At 41.4% G+C, this 25,834-nt stretch overlaps 1 long non-coding RNA gene across 1 annotated transcript; it reads left to right on the top strand.

Moving 5' to 3' along the window:
- Positions 1 to 464: 464 nt before the first annotated feature.
- LOC137484687 (uncharacterized) lies at positions 465 to 19,877 on the top strand. Its single transcript, XR_011004964.1, has 3 exons — positions 465 to 2,119; positions 17,198 to 17,376; positions 17,528 to 19,877. It is a non-coding gene; the product is annotated as an uncharacterized lncRNA (long non-coding RNA).
- The last annotated feature ends 5,957 nt before the right edge of the window (positions 19,878 to 25,834 follow it).

The following is a 25,834-nucleotide window of genomic DNA, read 5'->3' as shown; positions in this document are numbered from 1 at the left end:
GTCCTGACTGAGGGTAATCACTTGGTTGCAGGTGGGCAGGAGTGGGGATCCCAGGGTGATCGCACAGCTTCCTGGGTAACAAATTCCCATCATCAGTACAGTACCTGGTGCCTTCAAATAATTAATCTTGTTTTGAGAGGGAGGAGATGGGTGTGATCAAAAGCAGAAAACAGCTGAGTCATGGAGAACCAGAAGGTCACCAAAGAGGGTGGTGGACCCCCAGCTGGTGGTGATCCCTGCTTGTTGCCTGGCCCTGTGTGTTACCTGACTGCAGCAAACCGGTGAAGAGGAGACAGTATGATCTGACCCCTACATTTTGGGGTGCACAGCATAGTCTTGGCTATATTTTTGGTAAGAAGGTTGACCAGCCATGCCATGGCACAACTTTAAGGGCACAGCCTTGTATATTTTTAGGAAATCAGAAGCATTGAGAGCTGCTGTTTTCTTTTACTTCCTGAAAACCAGGCTTCGAAGCTGCTGATGTCTGGATAAATGCAGATCCCAGGTGAGCACCTTCTCCAGACCTGCCTGGGGCCACGGTCAATGCCTGTGGATGCAGCACCCACCCTTCACCTCTGCAGCTTCATTGCCACACTGTGCATGCCTGCTGCCTCCCCTGCACTGCTCACAGCCTGCCAGCCTTGGGCAGGGTATTTAGAGGAAAGATTAGGCAAAGAGTAATCATAGTTCTTTCAAACTGGGTGGATAAAATTAGATGTGTATAATTAGTGGTTAGGTGGTTAAAGAAAAGGAGTTTGTCTGTGTGTGGTCAGCACCTGCAAACACTCATGGCTTCAGAATTTGTGTGTTTGCCTCAGTATGAAAACACTCACCCAGGCCAGACACAGGGAGTGAGCCTCCCTGGGATTTGGAATGCCTCCTGTGTTTTCCATTTTCACCTGCCACCGCTCACCCTACCAAGCTCTGCAATTCTGTGACCTTGCTTGGCAGGAAAACCAGAGTCTCTGCAGGTGGCCAGCTGCCAGGGACATTAATTTTTTCCAATTAGTGAAAAACAGAGGGCGTTACCTCTACCCATGATTTAAAAACAGCACCAGAGCAGAAACTCATGGAGGACATCCAATATCCTGGTCAACATGCTGCTTTTGGAAGCCAGGAGTGCTCTCCTCTGTGCAACAGAAGACACACCTTTCCCCAGATGTTTTGGAAGAACTCTAGCAATGATGGTTTGAAAAAGGTGGATGGGGGAGCATGGAGCCCCTGAACCATGACTGCCTTTGGCCCTCTTCAGGCAGAAGTAGGGAGGCACTGAGCACCTTGTGCAGCTGAAGTGTTCAACCTGGTGCACTCACTGCCCCAAGGAACTGCTCCAGGCGCTCCAACAGCCTAAAGACTTGTGTTCCTGTGCTCCACAGATTGTGGTAAAAGATAGTCTAGGAAAGAACATGAAATCATAATAGACATGAGGGCACTCAGGAGACTCCCTTTTTCTTCTCTGATGGATTTCAGGAGTCCTTCCCTGGATTTTCGCCTGACTCTAGCTCTCCCGTTTGGCACCTTTCTGTTACAGTTTGGCTTTTCAGATGTTCCCTTTCAAAGCAGTAGTTTGGAACTGGAATTAAAGAGGATTGCAAAAGGCCTTTTTCAGAGACCTGGATTTATAAATAAGGCAAGTACTTATTTTATTGCACTGTTTAATAATATATTTCTTTTCTATAGCTGCAGTGCTGAGGAGGCAGAGCAGCAGCAGGTAGGACTGTTGTTAATTCTACACATCACTATAAATTATTAGCCTTAAAATGTGTAGAAATTAAATTGCACCTTATTTTAGCATTTATAGCAACATTTGATCAAGCGTGGTTTAAGCCTATATACAATTTCTGACACTAGAGGGAGTACATAATTTATTTTATAAAAATAAACAAGTCTTTTTTTTTTTACTAGAAAATCTATCAACAGGGGAAAAGCAAAAATATTCCAAGAGAACTTTATTCCGTCACTTCATGTTATACTCAAAAAAAAAAAAAAAAAGAAGCTGAGAAGCTGCCTTATCTAACTAGGTTATGCAACTGTGTCTATAAAAGCCAGTGTGGGGCAGATAACCAGCCAGCCTGTGCTCAATTTGTGTGTTTGTGTCTATCGAGTCTGAACACATGGGGTGAGTAACTAACCCACGGGATAACACACACAGACATCTCTGCCCACAGGTTTCTATCTCTGGTGCTGCTGTGTTCCCACTGTTCCCCACAAACACCGCAGTGTCTGAACAGCTATGATCTCTCCAATGTGTTTATCCTCTCAACATGCTTGGGAGGTAGCGAAGAAGTGCTATCCTCTTTTATGGCTAGAAAGTCAGGTGCAGAGAGGGTGAAAGATGCACCCACAGCCTGGTGGGAGACCATGGCCTGTCTGTGCACCCTTGCTCAGGTTCCCAATTCATCTCTGGGTACAGCAGGTTGTTAAGCTGCAAGGTGCCTTTGCCCGGCTGTTTTTTTCCTGGCCACGGGTGCAAAGGTTGCCCAGTGAACTCTGTGTTGTGTTTTATGTGTAATTGGATAGATGTGTCACTGTGACCCTCTCTCCAGTCCCGGTTAGCAGGAGCTGAGTCAGGCTCAGGCTGACGTGGAGACCATGCCCTTTGCAGGGTGCTGTGGGGGGAAAGCAGCTCCCTCACTCCTGTGGGGGTGAGAGGCCATACAGCAGAGCCCCCACTGCTGCTGTGACAGTGGCTCTCACACAAGCTGAGGCAGATCATCTCGTACTAAATAGTCACAAAATTGAGAGGAATATACAAATGCAGTCATTCAGGACAACCTGGATGGTTTTGCAGCCCAAGTGTCTTGATTATCATGTGAGATCAGTCACTCCCAGCATGTGACAGTGTCTAAATCCATTACAATGTCATTATCTGATACAGAGATCTCCTAAAAGTCTCTTTATCACAGGGAGGATTTCTTTTAAGTGGTAGAAACAAGGTTAGTTCTGAAAATGCTATCACCTTGTTCTCACTGTACATGCCAACAGCTTCTCAGAGTCCCTTGTGAAGTCTTCCACTGAGGCCTCCTTCAGCCCATCTGGCACTGCACTTGTTAAAGCAACAAGTAACTTCAGCAACTCATCCCGTGAGGGCTTGTTACGCAGTGAAATTGCACTGCTTTTAATAGAAGTTCTACTATCTTTAGCAAGGGATTTGGTTTGTTACAAAGTGGTTTGGGGACAGATATTCCAGTGTAAAATACTGTAGTGTTTGTAGGTGGCTCTTATCTCCCACCAATCACAGACACCAAATGCTAAAGCCTTGGCAATGAAAGGTGGTCTATCACATTTTGGCCCACCCACAAACACGCATGGCCAGGTTAGGAGAGCTCAATGAATAAAAACACCAAAATAGATCTTCTTCCGTCTCCCCATTTCTCCTTCAGAGCACTCAGTGCTTCCATCCTTGCTAATGTTTGGTTGCTCAGGCTCCAGGGCTTCCTGAGAAAAAAACCTCAGCAGCATTCCACTCCTGGGAAGAACCCTATTTATGCTTAAGATTTAAGGAGCTGAGTCTCACTCCCACAAATGTTTTCTAGAACTGGGTAATGATTTGTTACTGAGGAAATGCCCCTTGGGATCCTGAAAAATCCATTTAATGCAGTGCAGCTGCATTTGAAGATTTCTTTTGTTTGCACACACAAAACTTACAGAGAGTTTTGTATGCCTAAGAAAGGCAAGATCTAAGCTATACAGGGGGCACCTATCGTTAAGCATCAGGACCTTCCTGTCTGTGTGGCTCAGATATTAAATATTTCCCTTCCTTTCAACTGCTACCCATTGAAAATACAGTTTTTTTACTCCCTCCCGTGTACATACAGAAAGAACAACAAAAAATCATAAGTAGGTGATGAAACACAGTATTCAGTGTCTACCCAAAAACCAGAGCACATAAAGGCTATCATCTCCTCAAGTCAAAATATTATGTGGAATAGGAACCACTATGTGAAGGAAACCACTGCAACCCAGGACCATGAAGGAATTGAGGCAGTTAACTCCTCATCGACTTCAGCTTTTTCTGCATTTAAACACCCAAGTCTTCAGCCCCTCATCTGTCAAATGGGGTTGTTGAGCCTGGAGAAGTGATGGCTCTGGGAACACCTTATAGCACCTTCCAGTACCTAAAGGGGGCCTACAAGAGAGCTGGAGAGGGACTTTTTACAAGGGCCTGTAGTGAAAGGACACAGGACAATGGCTTTAAACTGAGAGTGGATACTAGGAGATTAAGAGATTAGATGTTAGGAAGAAATTCTCTGCTGTGAGGCTGGTGATGCACAGGATCAGGTTGCCCCGAGAAGTTGTGGATGCCCCATCCCTGGAAATGTCCAAGGTCAGGTTGGATGGAGCTTGCAGCAATCTGGTCTGTGGAAGGTGTCACTGCCCTTTGCTGGGGGTTGAAAACTAAGTGACCTTTAAGGTCCCTTCTGTACCAAACCATTCTATGATTCAAATAGGGGAAATATCTCTACATGTTGTGAGAATAGACTGAGAGAGACTTGAGTAAAACAGTGTAGAAAGGGTCACAGAAACAAAACCCAATTCTTATTAAAAAGAGGGTCAGTGGATGGAGGAAGGAATAAAAAACTAAGAAGAGGAATAGAAAGCCTAGATTAGTTTTAGAAAAAGATTGAGCAAATAAAAGCGTGGGAAGAGCCAAAGCCTCAGGGACAAAATGATAAATTTTTTTGTAATGCTGCATGTACAGAATATCATAATGAAAAATACAGCAGCACTGCCAGGGGACAAGGCTGCTTGGGAAGCAGAAGCTGAGCATCCTGGAAGTGAGGAAATAGTACCAGTGTCCCGTGTTCATTATTCAAAGCAGATATGTTCAGTTTTAACATGGGTTTATTACCAGAGAAGCAGAATTTTGCATGGCTGGATGCATTTTCATGTGTGATTAGAAATATGTGCAAGTTTGGTGTTCTGAGGCTGTGCCCATGAGGGCACATTTATAGCCTCTGGCTGGAAATCCCATGTAAGACCACCCATACAAGCTGCATCTTCCAGCTTCCCCTTAATTGTGTTTAGCTGTATGCAAACTCATGTGTCCATAGATAGTGTATCTATGTATCTATCTCTTATAGTTCCTGTTTTCATTAATCTCTTCTAAATTCTTATTATATTCTGTGCTTAATTCTGCTGATGAAATTGGTATTTTTATTGGCTCCTACTGCATTACATGTGTTCAGTGACTTTTAAAAAAATCAATTAACTCAAATGGGGGGATGTCAGAATATTCTAGTCTGTACCACAGCTCAAACAAAGCTGCCACCCCTGCCAGCAGCTTTCAGTGTTAGAAGTTGAGTAAATGGAATATTTAACTTTTATATTTCTCCCTAGGTACTTGATAGGGAAAGGATATCAGTGATCCAAAGATATTCAACAGAGACTGATTCCAGACAGTTGTGGCTCTTCTCACCATGAGAAATGTAAACATTGAGTGCTTTTTAGACTTGTTGCTGAATTTAGTGCTCACAGGAGGGTTGAACAGTTAGAGCAGTACCGAGTCAGACCCACCGTGGGGAACAAGTAACACCAGCTCCTTTCCTGGGTCACTGCTAAAGCACTGCTTCTTGGCTAAGTGCAACATGCCTGCTATCCTGGTTGGCACCCCTTCAGTAGAAGAGTACACATGAATTTTTAGAGCTTGGAGCACTTAGCATTTATATTGAAATAGGAGAAAGCAATTTACCTTTGCCTACTATTGCCACATGGCAAAATTACGCTGACCTCGACAGCATCTTTTGTTTGCCTGGAGCACTCTGAATTCACGGGGACGTTGGCTGCATGATGAACACAAATTAATTGCCATCATGGTTAAAATGAAATACCTGAATGAAAGCTAAGGGAACATCTTTACCTCTAACTGGATTCCTCAAATCAGACTCACAAATGGAGCTCAGTATCTGAGAAAACCTTGGCTTTCAGATAAGATCATTTCAGATGAGAAAAAAAAATCCTCTTTCTGGTCATGGGCTACTCTTCATACAGCATCCAGAAGGACTATTTTGCTCCAGAGGCAGAACAGCACAGATCTTTTCCTGATATAAAGGCAAAATAAGCCAACATATCCAGTGATGTATGGAAATCTGTGTTGTAGAAAGCTAATTTCCAGATAAGAATTTAATTTCCTGTATTCAGGAACTATTCAATAAGAAGTGGGGGTGAAAGAAATTGAAAGAATTAAATAATTGCATTAAGCTACTTTCTTCCTCTCCAGATACCCCATTATCTAATCTTTTGCATTTCTAATAAGCAGTGATCAGGCACCTCGTTTGTCCATGGCTGATGTTCTGTGGGAGAATTTTAACTAAAAAACATTAAAATAAACCTACCACAAATTCTTTCAAAATATGATTCAATATGTGTGGTTGTAAAAGCCATTCAGTTTTTACAGAAAGGATTGATGAAAATGTGTGTATCATGCCTGAATTAACCCCCTTGCAGGTGGAATTTTGCAGGCAAAAATCAACCCACCCAAATTACTAGCCAAAGATTTTTGCCTGAAAGGAGATATTTCTAAGTTGCCCTTCTGGTAGAAGGAAAAAAACAAAAACAAAACCAAAACCACCTGAAGCCTCACCAAGGAAGAAAAGCCCAAGCAGATATCGTAGCCAATAGAACCATGAAAGGCTGGATCGCTCCTGGTTTCTCTCTTGGTTTGGCAGAATTGGGGTAAAAGCCTGAAGTATGAAGGAGCTTCATCGAGGGAAAAAAACAAGAGCAACTCTTGGAAGATCATTGAATCGTTAAAGTTCAAGAATAATTTTGAGATCATCAAATCCAGCCATCCGCCTAGCATAACCACCATGCTCATCATTAAATTATGTTCTCAGGTGTGATATCTGCCTGTTCTTTGAACACTTCCAGGGATGGTGACTCCATCACTTCCCTAAATATCCTCTTCCAATAATCTACAAACCTTTCCACAAAAGTTTTTTTCCTGATATCCAATCTAAACCTCCTCTGGCACAGCCTGAGGTAATTTCCTCTCATCCTGTCACTTGTTACCTGGAGAAGAGGCTGATCTCCACCTGGCCACACCCTCCTTACAGGTCATGGTAGAGAGCAACAAGGTCTTCCTTGAGCCTTCTCCAGCTGCTCCCCACAAGACCTGTGCTTCAGACCCTTTCCCAGCTCCTTTGCCCTTCTCTGGACAAGCTCCACCACCTCAGTGTTTTCTTGCAGTGAAAGGCCCAGAACTGAACACAGCACTCGAGATGTGGCCTCACCAGTGCCGAGTACAGAGGGACAATCACTGCCCTGGTCCTGCTGGCCACACTATTGCTGATTCATTGGCCTTCCTGGCCACCTGGGCACACCCTGGCTCTTGTTCAGCTGCTGTCAAGCAGCACCACCAGATCCATTTCCTCCAGGCAGCTTCCCAGCCTCCCTGCCCCCAGCCTGTGGCACTGCTTGGGGCTGTTGTGACTCAAGTGCAGGACTTGGCACTTTGAGATACTGCTGTGTTTTTGCTATTCAGGGGAAGAGAAGAATGCACACACTTTTCTCTCTGAAAGAACCATTTTCTTTCCAGTAATTTAGAACTATGAATGCACTCCTAAGGAGGGGGAATGAAAGGAACATTAAATCTAAAGAATGATTTAAGAAAAACATAACTTTGAGAAGGAAAATTTTGGCATTACTAAGTTTATAGCATGCTGTCAAATGTAAGAATGGTTAGCGAGAAGTTCTCCCTTCTCACTTTATGAAGAGACATAAAGGAGGCATACTGTGAAAAGAAAAACCTCAGGAAGTTAGAGTCACATCAACATACAACCTGTTAGATTTGCATGAGCTGAAAGTTGTAGGTTTTCCCCGTCACTTGAAGGAAAGGAGCAATTTTTTACTGAAATTCTGAACAGGGATTCTATCTGGTATGTTTTTAAATTTTATTTTATATGAGAAACCTTAACATTTCAACCAAGTAAAAAATAAAAAGAAATTACTATTTTGAGGGTTTGTACTCTCAGAGTTTAATGAAATATTTCACATTTCTACTGTGAGCCTATATTTCTTCACAAAATAAATGTAACCTTTTATTAAAAAAACCCAACCTGTTAAAATACAGACCCTTCAACACCACCACCACTTCCAGCAGCATCCATTGCTCTCTCCTTGGCTAAGGAAGTCCCTGTCTAGGAGACTGTCTTCAACCTGAAGAGCAAGAACTCTTCTGCCCCCTCTGCCAGGCTTCAAGGAAGAAGAAATGTAAACAGCCACCTCTGATCCATTGGACACAAAGGGATAGGAGGCTGCTATGGGTTCACAGAAGTTGGTTCTGCTGCCACAAAGCCTTTTACCCAGCCCGCTTGATTACTAACATGAAAAGAGAAAGCTGCAACAGAAGAGAGTTCAAGGATACTTCTCTCAGGAGCTGGCTGCCATAGTGGTTATTATTTTGCCTTTTGCAGGATGATTGCAGTTGATCACCTGCCCACAAATGTGAGGGAACGTAAATCTGGAATTTGTGAATTCATCTGTTGTGTTTTGACAGGAGGGAGGCTTTTGGCAGACAGTTAGTGGAAATAAACTCTCTCTCCAGGGCTCAGAGCCATGTTGTAACTGCTGGAGAGTATTTATGCCCTCTCATCCACTCTTCAGAGAGGCTGCAGTTCAACCAGCTGCAGGGCTCTGAAACGGTATTGCTCAGCAAGATGGGAAAAGTCCATCCACCTGACAGACAGCACTGCCAAATATTTTTTTTGCTCTGAGAAGTTTTGGGCATAGGCTCTTTTCAGGTACTTCAGGAGGATGTAGACATAAAACGTCAAGAACTGATGTTAGATCAATTCTAATCCTTGATGCCATCAGTTTTATTTCTTTCATGGGACGATTCCATCCTTTTGGAGAAAAAAACCCCAACATAAAAACCAAAGTACTTTTCAGTTTAATTAAATCTGTGAGCTACATCTTCGGTAACATAGAGCAGTGTCACTGATGAGGGAGCATCAAAAGCTTGCCAAGCTTAGGTCAATTAGATAAGTACCCCAAGCACAGCTGCTAATCTGAATGATTTAACTAGTTTTAACCACTTGAGACTGAAAATTCAGCTCAGTATTTCATACAAACAGGCATTCCCATGTGATTTACCATACTTTTTTCTTCCATGAAGAATGGAAATTCCCATTTCAGTGTCTGTTTACATTAAAATATGAATAATACTCTAAAAAATACAGAAGAGAGAGAAAGGTTTGGCTCAATTTAAGTTCTAAATAAACCCTTTGTAGGGTGTGGAGCTCTGATGTCCTCAGGGGTTACAGTTAGACAGTGTTACAGTGAGATATAAGATAGTGCCAATAAAGAACTTCAAGTATTCAAACTGCACTCTCTATAAGCACAAAGAAAAATGGAAGGTGTGGGTTCAAAATGCTAAGGCTGGGATTGGCCTAGCTGGCCTTAAAACAAGATATCTAAAGAAAATTTCTGACTCTGGAGTTTGAGTAGCTGGTCTGGGTCCCTTGAAGGGGCATAAGGCTGTATGCAAAAATTATCTGTTGTTGTTGTTTTAAATCTTCTGATGGGATGAGCACCCTGTGGATTGGGCTGTGACCAGTGGGCTGGTTTTCAAGGCTTAATGCTTGCCAGCAGCCTCTGGGCAAGGCCAGTTCAGCTTGCTGTAAGGAAAGGTTTCTTTAGGCTTGACAACAGTATGTTATTCCTGGGTTCTATCACATGTTTATCCTCCAGGTTCAGCAGCCCCTGGGTGGACTCATTGAATCCCTGTGTGAGAAGGACCACCCTGCATTCCTAGGCATGTTAGCTGCTGGCAGGAGAGAGGGATCCCAAGCCATCACCCACCTCGAGGAAGTTGCCTGCAGATCACAGCATCAGGCAGGGGGCTGGGATAAGGAGAGGCTGGGGAAGAGCATAGGCAGTGTTCTCCAGGCAGGCTTTGACATTTCAGCAACTCTACAGAGCAGCTTCTCCCTTCCTTTTACTGGGCTTGCCCAACAGAGCCCCATCTCTCTCTCTGGCTTTGTACCCAGAGCCACCCTTTCTGCATGGCAGTGGGAGAGACAGACAGGGATGGAGGTGCAGTTGTGTGAGCATGTGTGCATGGTGTTATGGTCCTGCTGGTGTGGGTGCTCACACAGGAGCACCCAGCCTAGGATGGGAATGAACACCCCGATTGTGTGTGTGTTTCTGCAGAAAAACACACAAATGATCACACCCACTCAAGCCAAAAACTGAGCTAGCTCAGGATCATCTTTCTGTAAGATGCCTAGTGAAGAATAAGAGCAGAATGGACATACATGGCATTTCCTCCAGATACCCCAAATTGTACTTTCACAATTTTAAGCTGTTTTCTGTCAGGATCTTCTTGCGATAGATGTGTTTTTTGTATTCACTAGCTTCCAAAGGCTTTCCCATCTGTGTGTCTCCAATGTCTACTCCAATTCGTAGGCTCCTTTTAGCTCTGTATTAACACCACTCTCCCCCCCAAGCCCTCACATCCCTTTTATTGGAGAAGGCAGGCAGTGACTGTTCCTGGGCATCCTCACCATACTCTTCATACTGTGTACTTTTTCACTGAATTCTCTCTCTTCCAGACGGAAACATTCTGTCCTGGTAAAGTCATTGCCTATACTGAAGCTTTCTGTATCTAATCAGATATTGAAGCTGCTTGTGCTTTTTACTTTACACTGAACCTTCTTTGGTTTTGCTATACCATTTTTGAGATGAAAAGATCCAAACCTCACAGACTAATCATAACACAGGTGAGTCATGAGTTTGCACACTAGCACAATATTCTTTCTTCTTTTATTCATTATTCCTATCCTACTGTGCCCTAATGCTTTATTTAAGGTTGGTTTTCTTGACCCCTACTGAGTGCTGAGCTGGCATATTCATAGATCTGCAAAATAGGTCCCAAGATCTTGCTCCTGACTCAGGGTGGCCATCTCACAGCATGCCATTTTGACTGTGAAACTAGGATTGCTTTTTCTCCCCTACATATCCCTTTATATCTATCTATTCTGCATCACATTTACCATTCTATTGTCTTGTCACTAAGTCTCATTAAAGTACTACTAAAGCCTTACTCTTAAAGTCAGCCCTTGTCCTTAACAATATAAATATTGTGCTGCTGTCAACAAACTTTCCCCTCTGTTCATTGCTTTTTCCAGGTTGCTTATGAACACCCTGACAGCAATTGTTGCACTACACAGCACTGCAGAATTACTCTGGTCCCCTCCTCTGCTTATTATTTTATAAATATCTTTTTATTATGCAATGATTTCTTTCTCTTGATAGGGAAGTCTTTAGACTCCCTCAAAAGCCTGTTGTGGGGAATCAAGAAACAAGTTTGCTGAAAACATTTAGATGTCTAAGTAGACTGTATCAACTGAATTGCTCTTGATAAGTATGTACATTGATCTTGTCAAACAACTCCAATCTGTAAAAATGGAAAAGGTCATGCTGACTCTTTCCAAGCAAATCAGATTTATTGAAGTGTCAATGAATTTTGTTTTTCATTACATTTTCTATTAATTTGCCTACTGCAAAGATTTCAGACTTTCAAGTCTGCTCTTTCTCACATCTCCCCCATCTCCCCTGGAACCTTTGCTAAAAAAAGTTGGTCAGGCATTTGATATTTGATAACAATTCCTTGGATATCAAGGGAGTTTTAAGCATAGAGTTATAGTCTGCTACTCAGTCATTTAGTTATTTCATCCTTGAGGTCCATTGAAACTCCTGGGTGATATCACCTGGGTCTTGGCAACCTGTTGCTCTCCATTTTGTTTCAGTGTTCCCAGACTTGGTTCCTGGGCACAGCTATTTCAAACGAACTTGCTAACAGAGTCACCCCTTTCCAAAATGGTTTCTGATGTGATAATCTAAAGCATTCATTTAGTTTCTCTAATAGCTGTATTTCTCTGAGTGCTTCCTTCAAACTCTGGTGATCAATGGGCTCCACTGATTTTCTGGCAAGCTTCCTGATTCTGATGTTCAGGAAAAAGAGATTTATTACTAGTTGTGATTCCTTTTGCTAGAAACTCATCAAACCCCTTTTTGGCTGTCAAATTGTCATTGTACATGTAATCTTCCAGAGTGTCTGTTACTTTCTAATTTATTCATTTGGATCCAACTTCAGCTGTTTGAAGGATTTGCAGTTATTCTTCTAATAACCTCCTTTATCTCACCATTTTCAAAGCTACCATGTACTGCCCATTTTCAAGCCTACTTGATGAATAATGTGAACTGGCCTTGTGCTTTCAGCACAGCATCCTTTAACAGACTTCATGTCTTCAGGAAATAATTAATTTTCTTTGTTGTTGCATTGTTTCTTTTAAACAAAATTCCTCATTTACATAAGTTTCTCCTCCAAGCCAACTCAATAATTGCCTGTTTTCTGATCTATATCCTTATGCAATTTCTCCATGCAATAGTTATTGACTGTTTCATATTACATTCTTGCACAATATCTGGACCATCTGCATGTAAATTATTGAAGTCTGGTGTTACTGCCCTTCCTGCCTCTCTGGCATCTTGGAATTCCCCCCTTGGAATTCTGCAGATGGTGTCAACCTCCTGGTAACAGAAGGCAGTATCATACACAAAGTTCTTCCCCTGCTATAGTGGTAATACCATACTAGGTCTATAATTTCAATCCCCACAGATTTTATGTTTCCTACTGACAAGATAATTTGTTAATTTTGTTTATTCTAGCATGGCTTACCCTATATGCTTAATATTTGGTATTACAGAATCCCACTTACCATTCTCTTTCCACTGTATTTCTGATGCCTGTTATGTTGATGCCTTCACTTAGGCTACACATGCCTTATTTCTTAATTAAGCATTAAATGTTCTGTCTTTCTGCCTCTCTTTCCCTGGCAGATGTGGGTTCCAGGAGCATTTCAGAGACAGCTTCCATAGAAATCCTGATTGTCAGCACCTCAGAGCTTCAGCTTCACCTCTAGCACCTTGCATCACCTCTCTCCCACTCTTCCTTCTCCTCACCTTTCCTTTCTTACAATACTGCTATCCACATGGACCACAACCATCTGGTGCTCTGCCACACTTCTAAGGAGCTGATCAGGGCTCCTCATTAGGTCCCCTCCCTGTCCACACAGATTCTGGGGTTCACTGAACAGATTTTCTTGTCTGGATGATCCCACTGACCTCCCCTGGCTTTATCCAAGCACACCTGGGACCAGAGGCTGCAGGTGCTGTTTGAACATCATTCCAACAGCTGCAGAAATAAGTGGAGCCAAGTGCATCCCAGGTTAGAAACTTAGCTGCACCTTTCAGGACCCTGCAGGTACTTCAGTGTGGATCTGTCAGTGGAGCACCTTTCTAACAACATAACTGTGTAGCTCTGACCCCTGAAGGGCTGTTCAGGTGTAGAAAATTAAGCAGTTGAACAGGAATTTGCAGGATTTGGGTCTGGATGTGTGAATTTAAGACAGGGTTTTGTCTTCCTCTCTTCTGTTAATTAAGTGGAACAACTCCAGCAGCTCAAATAAACATGTGGGATTTTAATAAATGCACAATTACAGAGCTGATTATTGGGATGCTAGCAAATACCATGTAAATCTTTTCACACATTTCTCTGACTCAGTATTTTCCCCTCATTCAGTTTTCTCTGGCAGAGGGACGGGATGTCTAGGCAGGCTGATCATAACAGAAACATTACTAAGAGCGACTCAATGCTTTGCGTAAATTTTCACATGCAAACTCTGTGTAGAAGAGGGGGAGAGACATAAGGAAGGAGTGGTGAGTTTTGTTAGCAGCTTTGCTTTATCTTACATGGAGCTGTCTGTACCGGTAACACGTAAATCAGTTTTAAACAGGAGCTACCAGGCGAGTTGTTGATCCTGAAAGCTGTGGTAATTTTGTTCATTTAATTAGATCAGTGCTGCTGCTGTCCTGTGTACGCTGCTGACCAAGCCACGTAAGCTCCTCCGTAGGGGTGCTGTAGCAGTCCTAAGTCCTGTGATGAGATTGTGCAGAAAGCATTAACCTTCTTTGTCTGACCCTTTTATTTGCACTCCCCCCCAGGCTTTCATTCATCTCCACTGCTAGATCAATTTAAAAAAAGGAGGAAAAAAAAAGCATTTCCATTGGCCAGTCTGCCAGCACATGTATCTGACACGAGAATAAATGGTTATAAATGCACAAGAGCTCAAATACTGTGAGTTACGTTTTAAAGACAGTATTCAAGGTTTAGCAGCCTGATTCCCACTGACATTAATGGAAGGCGTGAGGCTAAATCATAGTGCATTGCTTTCAGATCTGACCCCAGAAGACATTTCCTGATGGGAAGGGGCACAGCCTGAGAAATAAAAGTTTACAAAACCAGAGAGCTGAAGTAATTGGATAAGAACTAGGAGACATAGGTGCAAAACTGAATGAATTACGATTCTGATAAGCTTGTGTGTAAGCAATAAATCCCTCAGAGGAGCAGAGAAAAAAGAGAGTTTAATCACAGTGGCAACATTTATGTATTTTTACTCAGTGGAAAATGTTATAGGCTTGACCTCATTTTTATTTACTAGATCTGAAGATGCTGATGTCCTCTTGACAGGGAGCACTGAGTGTGCCCGCAAAGCCTGCAAGCTGCAGAGCGCACAACCTCCCAGCAGGTGGCTTGGGCAGAGCAAACCAGGCTGGGACGCTGGGGAAAAAGAACTTAAAATAGCTGCAAAAGAGTACCAGACAGTTCATTCATGGCTTATTGATGCCACAGATCTTAGCTACATTTCATGGTCTGAGGCATAAGGCAAAAGATCTTTCCCAGCCCTGAGTCCTGCATCAATATTTAATGATGATTTAGTTTAAAGCATTAGGGTTTTTTGTCTTTTATGATTTTGAATCAGCAGTGTAATGCCAGTTTACATGATTGGTCATCTAGTCTGCAAGGTTTGGAAGATGAATTTGGCCTCCACTTGGGGATTGGTGAGTGGGAATGAATCCCACAGAGAGAACAGGCAGCAGAGGATGGATTTTTGTGGCATGCAGCTCAGTGAAATGAAAGGCATTAGCATGCACCCACTGCAGGAGATCTCATGAGCTGACACGAGGACAGTCCTATGAGGCTGACAGTAACATTTTCAAATTGCTGTTGGAAATGATTAGCTCAAGTTTCTCAAGTTCCCTAAGTCCTGCTCCTGTGTCACTTGGAAAGTTTTTAAAATAGAACTCCTTAGGTTTAGGGAGGCAGCCTGATGGAAGAGTGAGACAGTAAAAGCAAGCAGGAGACTGGTTTTTCAAAACAAACAAACACAAGATCCTTTCTTCCCTCTGCTCTTCCCACACAATTTTCTGAAATACTATATTGTTTTGATAATTTGTAATTTGCAGCAAACCACAAGAAGCATTGCCAGCATAAAGTAAGCAAAATCGTAGGATACAAAATATGAGCAAGTCACCATAAAAGTGATGGAGCCAAGAAGAAAAATAGTATTTTGGAAAAGCAACAAAAGAATAATGAAGACCAGACCTAGACTGCTAACATTTGTGACACTGACATACAAAGAAAAAGTATCATCAACTGTATAAGTCAGGAAGCCAACAAGAAGTATTCAGAGAAGGATGTACAGAAGATTAGTTAAAATGGTAGAGTTTTTCTCTTCCAGCCACCAGAATAAAAACGTGACAATTTTCAGCAATCCTGAAATCCTGAAACACCCCAGCAATCCTGGGAAAGAGCAGTGCCTTGTATGAGCTCCGCATCAGAGGGAAGGCTGCATGCCACAAAGTGGGCAAAATGCCTGCTAGATCATAAAACAAACAGTAGTTGCAGAGTTGAATGGTATGAGCAGAAAAATGAAGCTGTTTGATGAGCTTCCTCTTCAGCAAGGGCCCGTGCCACTCTGCCCTTCTCTAGTCAGGTGCTTAGGTGGGAACTCACACAGGGTTTATCCGTGGTTTCACCTGGCACCATAACTGAGCTTCAAGGACAATGTTGCTCACACATAAAGAAGAATGTATCCCATCAACTGTGGGAATGTTTAGTAGAATATAAAAATATCCTTTTAAGCTGTAGCCACACAGGCTTGATCATTATAATTATGGGTAATGGAATAGCTGTGGATCCTGCTCTATGTTTAATAGTGAGAATCAGGGCATTAATGTTTTTAGACAAAGATAGGATTGATTTCTCTTCCCAGAGTGGCTCCTCTTTCCTCTCTACTGAGCAACCATAGCATTCATATTCATATACTACCTTTCTTCTCCAAAACATTGCCCTTGGTCTTGCTTATTTCTGTGTGAAAACTGCTTGCAGTTGCAAATTACAAACAGCACCCCAAAATTTCCTACCCTAATTGCAAGTGTGCTCTGGAAAGAAGCACTGCCACAGCAAATGTGAAAAGGGTCAAGGCAGAGCTGAAAAGCAAAAGCGACATACCTAATCAAAAGGGAGACCTCTCTGGTCATAAGCTGTTTGTGGAGCCTCTGCCAAATCCAAGAGCAGTGTCTGATTTGACCTCTTATGTTAATAGCCTTAGCATTTCCAGCCTTTTTCTGACACTTGTCTCTGTCTCATCTGCTGTAAGTGGTTATCTATTTAAATGAGCATTTTTTACTTGGAGTGGATTTGGTTTCGTTCTCATATTAAAAAGTAGCTCTTTCAAAAACACCAGGAAAAAACTCAGAGAAAAAACCTCTGTGTGGCAGGAGTCCCAAAATTCATCTCTGAAAACACACAGAGCTGCACTCTTTTGAAAGGACCAGTTCTGTGAAATCCTTGGCAGTCCCTGCAGGGCACCAAGTGCCCTCAGTTCTCAGGATAGTACTTGCAATTTAAAGCTGCTCAGGAGGCTGCAGGATGAAGCTACTAGTGCTAAAAAATATGCCCCATTTCTTGCCCATGTACATACCCAACATGTCAGTGCTGCAGCCATTAATGAACTACAGGCTCTCACAGCAGGCTTGATCTTCTATCCTTGGGATTAAATCTGGCGCTTAGCCTTATTTTTCCAACAGAAAGATAGAACACAACCATAATAAAACAGATTAACGGAGCAAATATGGGGTTTCTAAAATAAGTGACAATGTAAAAAAACAACAAAAAGCAACACAGAGCTCACTGGTGGTTTTTCTACAGTGACTCCAACCAAGAAATCACATCTGGTGATGACATCTGTGTATGTTCAGTCGTTATTTATTCCAGTGAAGAAAAATTAGCAGTGTAGTCATTCTGAAAATACTTTCTTACTGAGCATGAAAATGTTGCCTTGCTTTCTAGGGATGAAAAACTCAATTTTGCAGGGGCTGAGTGACCTCCTTTCTCCACGACTTTACCTGATGGCAGCTGAGGATGCTTAGCACATCACAGAAATGCACTTCACTTCCAAGAAGAGAAATCCTGACTCTTCTGAAGTTGATGGGAGTTCTGCCATCAATCTGGCTAAGATTTCTTCCATGGTCTGTAAAACAGATCTGTCTGCTGTCTGCATGTGTATTCATGACACTCTGCTGGCCTTGGCCACTGCTATGGCGTGTGTGTAACCACAGGTCATCTCTTGGACATTACCATATTTTACAATGATAACAAAGAACTCTTTTTTTTTTCCAGGGTCTCCTATAAAATACAAACATCCAACAAGCCTAAGCTCATCTTCCATTCACAAGCCCTTTGAAGTATGGAAAAAGGAGGAGGAGAATGTTTCTGATGATTTAGGCATCTGCCAGCCCTCATGTGCCTTGCAGAAGGACTGGCCCAGTTGTAGAAAGGATCACATTCATTTGAATATGTATAAACATAAGCAGTGCTCAGAAGCTACTGCCCAGCTTCATATCCTGCCATCCCCCTTCCACATATTAAATTAGTACATTTATAATGGCATCTCTGTTCATTTAATAAATTTAAATTTCAATTACAGACCACTAACAATTAGTCATACAGACTAGATATGACAGATGGGCCTCATCCATGGTTGATTACATTAAAAAATGTTATGTGAGTCTATTTTTAAAATACAATCATTCTAATATCCTTGCTGCATGCAAATAGCCGAGAAGTTTGTAATATATTAACGAGAAATTTGGCTTCCTGACAATATTGCAATTTGCACAGAGTATGAAGTTTATATTATAAAAGGGTTCATTGTTGTTTTCTATTATCTGGGGTTGTTTAGTAAAAATTGTGAAAATGTTTGTGTAAAGACATGTAGCACAGTGTGATAATTTGGTTAGTCTTATTTCTCTACATGGGCTTGATTTAAAGCCCATCAAACCAGAAAATATGTCCAAGATAGACAAATACTTGCATGGAATATGGCAAGGGCGTGCCTGAATCATGTGAGAGGTTTTATGTTTGCTTTTGACTCCCTTGGATATCTGATATTTTAAAATTCAGCCTTGAATGGACAGCTATTAAAAATATATATCTGGTGATGAAAACAAAGGCTCTTCCCTCTCTCTCTCCCTCCCAGTATGAAATGAGTCAGTTCTATATGTTGTTGCCTCTGAATTGCTCATGTAGAGTCATGTAAACTAAATAAATGGAGGATTTTATATTCCTTCAAAAGGACTTTAACTAAGATTTAGATAGTTAATAATATTTGTATGCTCTATCTATAATTTTTAGCCTCTGAGATTCCCATCTAGTCAAACAGAGTGGGGGAAAGTGATCACAAAAACGTTACATAGAGAAGCACATTTGAATGGCATTAGTCTTCTGATTTCTATCCTCATGTCCTTTCAACCCTATTCACAAATGCTTCTTTTTGTAGATGGCTAGCAAACTGAATTATAATGCCATGATAGGAGGAATGCTTCTGAAAGAAAGAAATCTTTCTGTAAGAGGAGAACCTTTTTTAAAAAGAGATTTATTTGCTTTTTTTTAAAACAAAATTAGAAAAAAAAATCCTGTATTAAAGACAAAAAGGTAGGAGGAAGTCCTATTGAGGAGCACAAATGAGAAAATCAGGAAAGAGAATATCAGATAACACAAAACTACCAGGGAACCACTGACCTTAAAAGATTTAAGTTACAATCAGAAAATTAAGGAGAAAGGGCAATTTTAATCTGAAATGTAAAAATAACCTAATTCAATTGTACCCTGTGTTTCGTATTTATGGCCCAAACCTTTGTCCTTTTCATTTATTTGTACCAGTTGCACTAAACCTTTAGTATCTGGAGAGCCAATTTGTCACTGATAGTATCTGATGGCTACAAAAGATGAAATATAGATAGAATACAAATATCAGTGCAGAACTTCAGTCTTACAATATATATATAGTTGCAGTCTACTTCTGTAACTCCAGAGTAATAGAAAGGGCCATAAAGCAATTTAGATGATCTCCTGAGGAACCTTTCCATCCCAGCAGAATCCTGGGTGACAGCTCTCACCACAGAGCAGCTGGGTGAGGAGGAGGCAGCACGGTGTAAATGTTACTCCAGGCCTGTGACTTCTTGCTGCTCAGCAGCCCCTTAGCTGTGACCACAGCTGAGGCTGTTCCCAGGGCTGGTATCTTGATGGTATCCCCTGGGAACACCAAAAGAAAGGAATCAAGAGACAGTGGAAAGTCCCTCTCTCTATTCTCTCGTGCATCTGGTACTGTGCCGAGTGCAGCTTAGCTACAGGAGTGGTGACAGGCCAGTGTGTGTAACGCTATTCAGAAAAAATCATGGTTGGTAATTCTGTTAAATCACTTTATCCCTGAGTAAAGCAAACATGAGAGCAGATTTTTGTATTCTTATTTTTATAGTTTTCTTGCTTGGCTGGCAAAATAAATAGAATTTATATGCCTGTCTGTCCATCTGAGTCTATGTGGGTTTTCGTGTTTAAGCTGGCTGCATTCCCTGGAGTAAATGCCATGTTGCCATTAATCACTATGTGATGATGTGCACTAAAAACAGTGTCTGTGTATGTGGCAAGAGAGGAGCTGCATGCCACTCTGGAATTATATGCTGAATTCACTCATTTGCATGGCTTGCAAAAACCTCTTTTTCAGAAGGGGAAAAAAGGCAAAGTATGACGGGAGCTCCAGGAGTGTTCCCAGGGCAATGTTTAACCCATGATTTGCTCAAAATCCCTCAGAAGTTCTTAATTCCACGTCAGCAGAAGAATCTGTGCTGTTGCATTACTGATTGCACATTTTAACAAGTTGGAACCAGGGCTCCATGGGCGAAGGTTAAGCCCTTGTAAGTGCTGAGGCAGCTCCGGGCTGATCCGGGGCTGACACGCTCCAGTTAGCTGGAGGTGCAGTGCTGTGCTGAGCTCTTGGTAAACAGCTCTCAGCCGGTTCACAGGGCAGAAATCATCTGTCTCACTGCAAAGGGCACAAAACACCCAGCTCAGGGGTCAGCTGCCCCTGGTTCCTCGACACCTCTTGGCTAAGCCAGGTTCTGAGAAGGGCTCCTTTTTGCAGGCTGAAATGCTATAGTCCATATCCAACCTCGAGAAATGCCTGCCCTCTTGCACTCTATTTGATGACAGACACATGGACCAGCTGTCCTTGCCTGGGTGGAGGCCCTCATGCCCAGGAAGTGAGGTTGGGATGCCCTGTGTGTTGTCACCCTGTCACCCCTGGGGACACCTGGGGTTCTGTGACACTGTGCAGGTGATCTGAGGAAATCCCAGGGGCTCCACACCACAACTGTTTCTCTCATGTCTTGGTGCATGAGTGTTTGGAGTGATTTCACATTATTCAAGATGTAAAAATTCCTGTTACCATTTTCCACTGGACAGATTTGTACATGTTAAATTAGCCAATCTACAAAATACTGGCTCATACCTAAAAAGTGAGATGATAAAATGACTGAGGAGAAAATCATTGTAATGTTCTTAAGCCATGCTATACTGGTTATAACAGATAAAATACTTGCTTCAGCTTGCAATTGTAAGAGAGACAGAAAGCAGTGCTACATACATATTTGAAGTCTGAAAAAGTGATGAAACACTAAGTTTATTTTCTAGTTTCAATCCAAATATACCAGCATGAGAGACAATACAGAACTCATGCTGCTTTTTGCTGCAGACCATTGTTATTCCTGTGGGCAAGATATGGGAGATATATGACATTTATATAATTTTAAGCTATGAACTCTCCCTCAGCCTGTATCCTGTGGGGCTGCAGGATGGATCTTTTAAGGGATTCTCCTTTCACTCTTCTCCTCTGTCTTCCTAGTCTTCCTTGCAGTGCAACCCTGTGGGGAGCACACAGTCCAGCTCAGTTTTTTTTTTCTGTGGCAGCTCTGCAGAAGCAAAGAGGAGGTCCTGGGAGAATTAATTCTGTGTCAAGCAGCATTAGCCGTAGCTCTGATTTCCATTTGGAAATCCCTGGGGTTGGCTGAGGACAGTGCTACAGACAAGAGCTGGTCTCCTGATCTCCCTCCCACCTCACTGATTACCCCAGGCCCACTGAAATACCTTGGGGCATCTTCTATTTTATCCAGATGATGGAGGAACAGTGCAATGGAGGAATGATGGTCCCTGCCGTTACCCCAGATTGTCAGGCTTCCACCCCTCCCATTCCAAGTCAGAGGGAGCAGTTTAATACCGAGGCTTGTAGTACTGTACTTCTGGAAAAGAAATCACTTTTTTTCCTTCCACATACTTTTTCTAGCTGTCGTGGTTTAACCCAAGCTGGCAACTAAACAACGCACAACCACTCACTCCCCCTTCCCAGTGGGATGGGGTAAAGACTCAAAAGAGTAAATGTGAGGAAACCCTTGGGTTGAGATAAAGACAGTTTAATGGGACAGAGTGAAAGAGAATAATAATAATGATAATGATCATGGTGATCACAATAGTAATTATAATAATAATGCTGATGATAATGATGATAATGATGATGATGATAGCAACAATAACAACAATATCAGAATAATTAGGCTATACAAAACAAGGGATGCACAGTGCTATTGCTCACCACCCACAGACTGATGCCCAGCTAGTTCCTGAGCAGAGGTCCCTGGCCAGCTTTCTCCCAGAGTTTGTATGCTGAGCATGTTGTCGTATGGTATGGGAATATTCCTTTGGCCAGTTTGGGTTGGATGTCCCAGCTGTGTCCCCTTCCAACCTCTTGTCACCTCTGAATGACAGAGTATGAGAAGCTGAAAAGTCCTTGACTTAGTATAAACATCACTTAGCAGCAACTGAAACCATCAGTGTGTCATCAACACATTATTTTCATAATAAATTCCAGACATTATACCAGCTACTAAGGAGAAAATTAACTCTATCCCAGCCAAAACCAGAACGCTAATATTTCTTTGGGTTTTTTCAACATTATTAAATATATTGATATGTGAGACAATTGGAACAGAAACATTCCCCCGTAAGAAGCTTTCTTATCTGATGCTGCATGAGTTGTAAGTTCCCTACTTCCCCATGAAGCTGCACGGCTGCATTAAGGTTTTTCCTCCTGCGGCTCCCTTCTGTTAAAATAGGCACTCCTAAAGAACTATTCCAGCAGAAAAAAACTGAACAATGTTTGCCACAGAAGCAGACAGGAATACAGACATTTCTCTTCAGTCCACACTGGGGAAGCTGCAGGGCTTTCCAAGCCCTTTCTCTGACCCAGCCTCTGTGAGTTTTACCACTTTGAGAGTCTGTAGCTCTTGAAGCTCTCACACACTGATGACAAAAGACATTTCATGGTCACTTGATAACCTTGTTTTTATATGTACATTGCTTTTAAATGTGATTGACGGCTCAAGCTCAAGCCAACGTTTTTAACAGCAGCCTCTTACGATTACTCTAACCACTCTGTTAAATCCCAGGCTTTTCTTAAATCCTGGGAATTGACAGCAATCTAAATACATGAATATTAACCTCAGGTCACTAGGGCTTAAGTTTTTGCAATGCACAAGTCTTGCATTAATACATTGTGAATTTTACTGATAAATGGCAGCAAAACATAATCTGATTCTGTTTCATTGTAGTTATTATTCTTCTGGTTGGATGTGGAACTTACACAGTACAAAAAATACCATTTATAACACTAGTTTTATTAATGCAAAGTGGGGCACCCCTATGTCCTAAATATATGGTGTCTTGTGTATGGTAGGAATTTCTCTACAGAAATAAATTATTTTTTTCTCAGCCAAAGTGGGCACATTCTCTGTTGGAATGACTGTGGTGGAGTCATATAGTGAGGAAACTAGTAACATTTTTCTCTGAAGGTCATTATTCCTCCAGACCACAGAAATGCAATTTCAGACACTCATTCCTTCTATTGTGCCAAGAATGGGCAATGGTTTTGAACCACAGTGATCATGAGGTAAAATTTATGAGATACTCAGAACAGTCTTTAAAACTCTGAAGTTCTCATTCTAGCTGTTTAACAATAAACATTTCTATCTCTGAGAAAAGGAATACAAAAAGATTGAAGTAAATATTGCAGTTTTGATTTTATTATCAAATTAATTGTGAAATCGCTATTTTTCATTCCCTCACAGTTATCTTGTTGTGTAGACATGGAAGTTTTCATTAATTTTATTTCCTCCTATAGTAAAATCTGTTTCTGAGTTATCTCAGCAACAACCAATTCTATGGGAAAGGTTTGTGATCTACATTGGTGACACAAACAGAGCTCTGTAGTGTTCATTTCTTGCTATCAGCTAGAAACAGACAATTAAGTTGCCCTGACAATACCCAGGTGCTTCTTTTCAGGAGCAGAAGATTGTATTCTTCCCAGGAACTAGTCAGTTTACCTTTCATGAAATGAAAAGGATTTTCACTTTTATTCTCTATTTTAAAATTCACTCAGGATTTATCCTGCAAATGTCAGGTGCTTGATAACAAAAGCACATATTTACTCTGAAGCCAGAAGCAGCTCATATTTTACATAAGACTTGGAATTTAAAGCAAACTGTGATTCTTCTTTGACTGAGCTGTAAGTCAACTGGTTAATAGTGTTTATATTAGTAAATGGTTTGGTATTTCCAGTAATTTATTTTTATCCTAGTAGTGTGTACATGAGAAGTATCAATGCCAGAATTCAGAGATAATGTATTGTGGTTTTCAGATTTCTTTCTTCTGGGTGATGAGAGAAGCATGGCTGGCTGTGCCCTTTTGAGTAGCACTTTCAGTTGTGTACCTTACTCCACTGGCATCATGCCCTACTAGCTGATCATCAGGTCACTTGCTAATGTGCTTATTTTATTTGGCAAATGTAAAAAAAAAAAAAAAATCCTGAACAAACAGTTAAAGTAAATACTGTCAAAAGCAGCCTCTGACCTTGGGGTACAGTGCAGGTGAGTGCAGGTTTGGGAACATGAGTATCTGTCTGGAGAAACTGCTCTTTAGGTGCTGCAGCACAGGCAGCTGGAATCTCCTCACCAGCTTCTTGCTATCTCCATAGGTGCAGCTTGAATTAAACAATCCCTCTGTGTACTAAAACTGTTGATAAAAATATATTAGTGAGAGTTGAATCAGGACCCCAGCACCATCCAGACTTGTTCAGCTGCAGATACAGATTCCAGAGTCTCAGTCTCAAGCTGACATTACTCATATGCACGCACTCACACACTCTCTTATTAATGGAAGTTAGGAAGAAATATTCTATATGATTCTATATTCCATGGCATATAAGCTGCCATTCATCAGCTGGCTGACTCATGGTCTTTGTTTCAAAATCCTTGCTTGTACTCTGCTTATGCTATTGTCAACAAACTCAATTAGAACTTCAGATTTGGCATACATACACTTTCATTTCCTCATTAGAATACTTTCCTTGATAGGAATGTAAACTTAAAGGAAATTTCAAAGAGAATAGAGTTCTTAAGGTTTTATTTAACAGCTAAACTAATAACTTGTTTATGAATCTCCATTTCTCTTTAGATAATTACAGTTGCTTGAATGAAAATAATAAATAGTGCATTAATCTACTACCACCATAATAAATTTCATTTGCATGTTTAGTATTTTCTGGAAATTTTGGGTTCATTCACAATGAATTATAAAAAATAATCTTGCTTGTTAGAGTCAGATCCATGTTCTTTGGGGTGTTGATCACCTTTTTTGAAGTGCTGCGGGCTCTGACGTTCAGAAATTATTCAGCAGTAGAAGCACACCGCCCACAATGCAGTTAGACTTTTAGTTAAAAAAATGCTTTTAACTTAACTGTAGAGCCACCCTCAACCTTCTATTTAGAATTTGACTTGGGGCTCTTAATGGGTTTGCACATTGCTGTGAATGTAGCCAAATGACTCTATTAATGAATTTAATTCTATTTATGATTCTTGTACATCTAAACTCTAAATTAAATTATTTACATCTTCATACACTTTTCAGTATAGAATTGTTTTTTAAGGTCCCTGAACTATCACACTGGGAAATTAGACTAGTTCTACCAGCTATACAGTGTGCAACACCACTCTGATTCAACTGAGAGGCAGATCAGAGAAAGACATTTAGCAGCAAGCTGTGTTGTTCCTTTTGCTAATGAATTGTGCAGTGAATTGGCATGTTTCTGGGTATGCATTGAAAGCGACATTTTTTAAACATTGTGATCTGGAGTTGAGAGTGCTAAGGAATGTGAGACTGCTTAAATCTATCTGTGATTAGAAAAAAAGTGAAATTTTGATAGAGGTCTCCTGGGTACCTTCCATTCTGCAAACTTAAATTATTGCATAAGAGTCCAGATCTGTGAGCTCTTCTGTTTCACTCAAATCCTGCATAGTGATTTTAGCAGCCTTTATACAGATCATCGAACTCCTTTACAAAGATTAATCTGCTCAAAAATGAGACAAGTTACAGATATTTGCATGTTATACCCTCACTAGTAGAATAATTTTAAATGTACTGTTTGTAATGATTAAATGATTAAATGGTTAAACTTAGTGTTTGCATTGGGTTATCTGGTGAAAGTCAGTGATGTCCACAGATTGGCAAATACATGCAAATATCCATGTTTGGTATGAGAAATGG

Source organism: Anomalospiza imberbis, chromosome 1, assembly GCF_031753505.1.
Source record: "Anomalospiza imberbis isolate Cuckoo-Finch-1a 21T00152 chromosome 1, ASM3175350v1, whole genome shotgun sequence".
NCBI lineage: Eukaryota > Metazoa > Chordata > Aves > Passeriformes > Viduidae > Anomalospiza > Anomalospiza imberbis.
The sequence above is the reverse complement of the archived record's forward strand: the minus strand, read 5'-3'. Positions and strand labels throughout refer to the sequence as shown.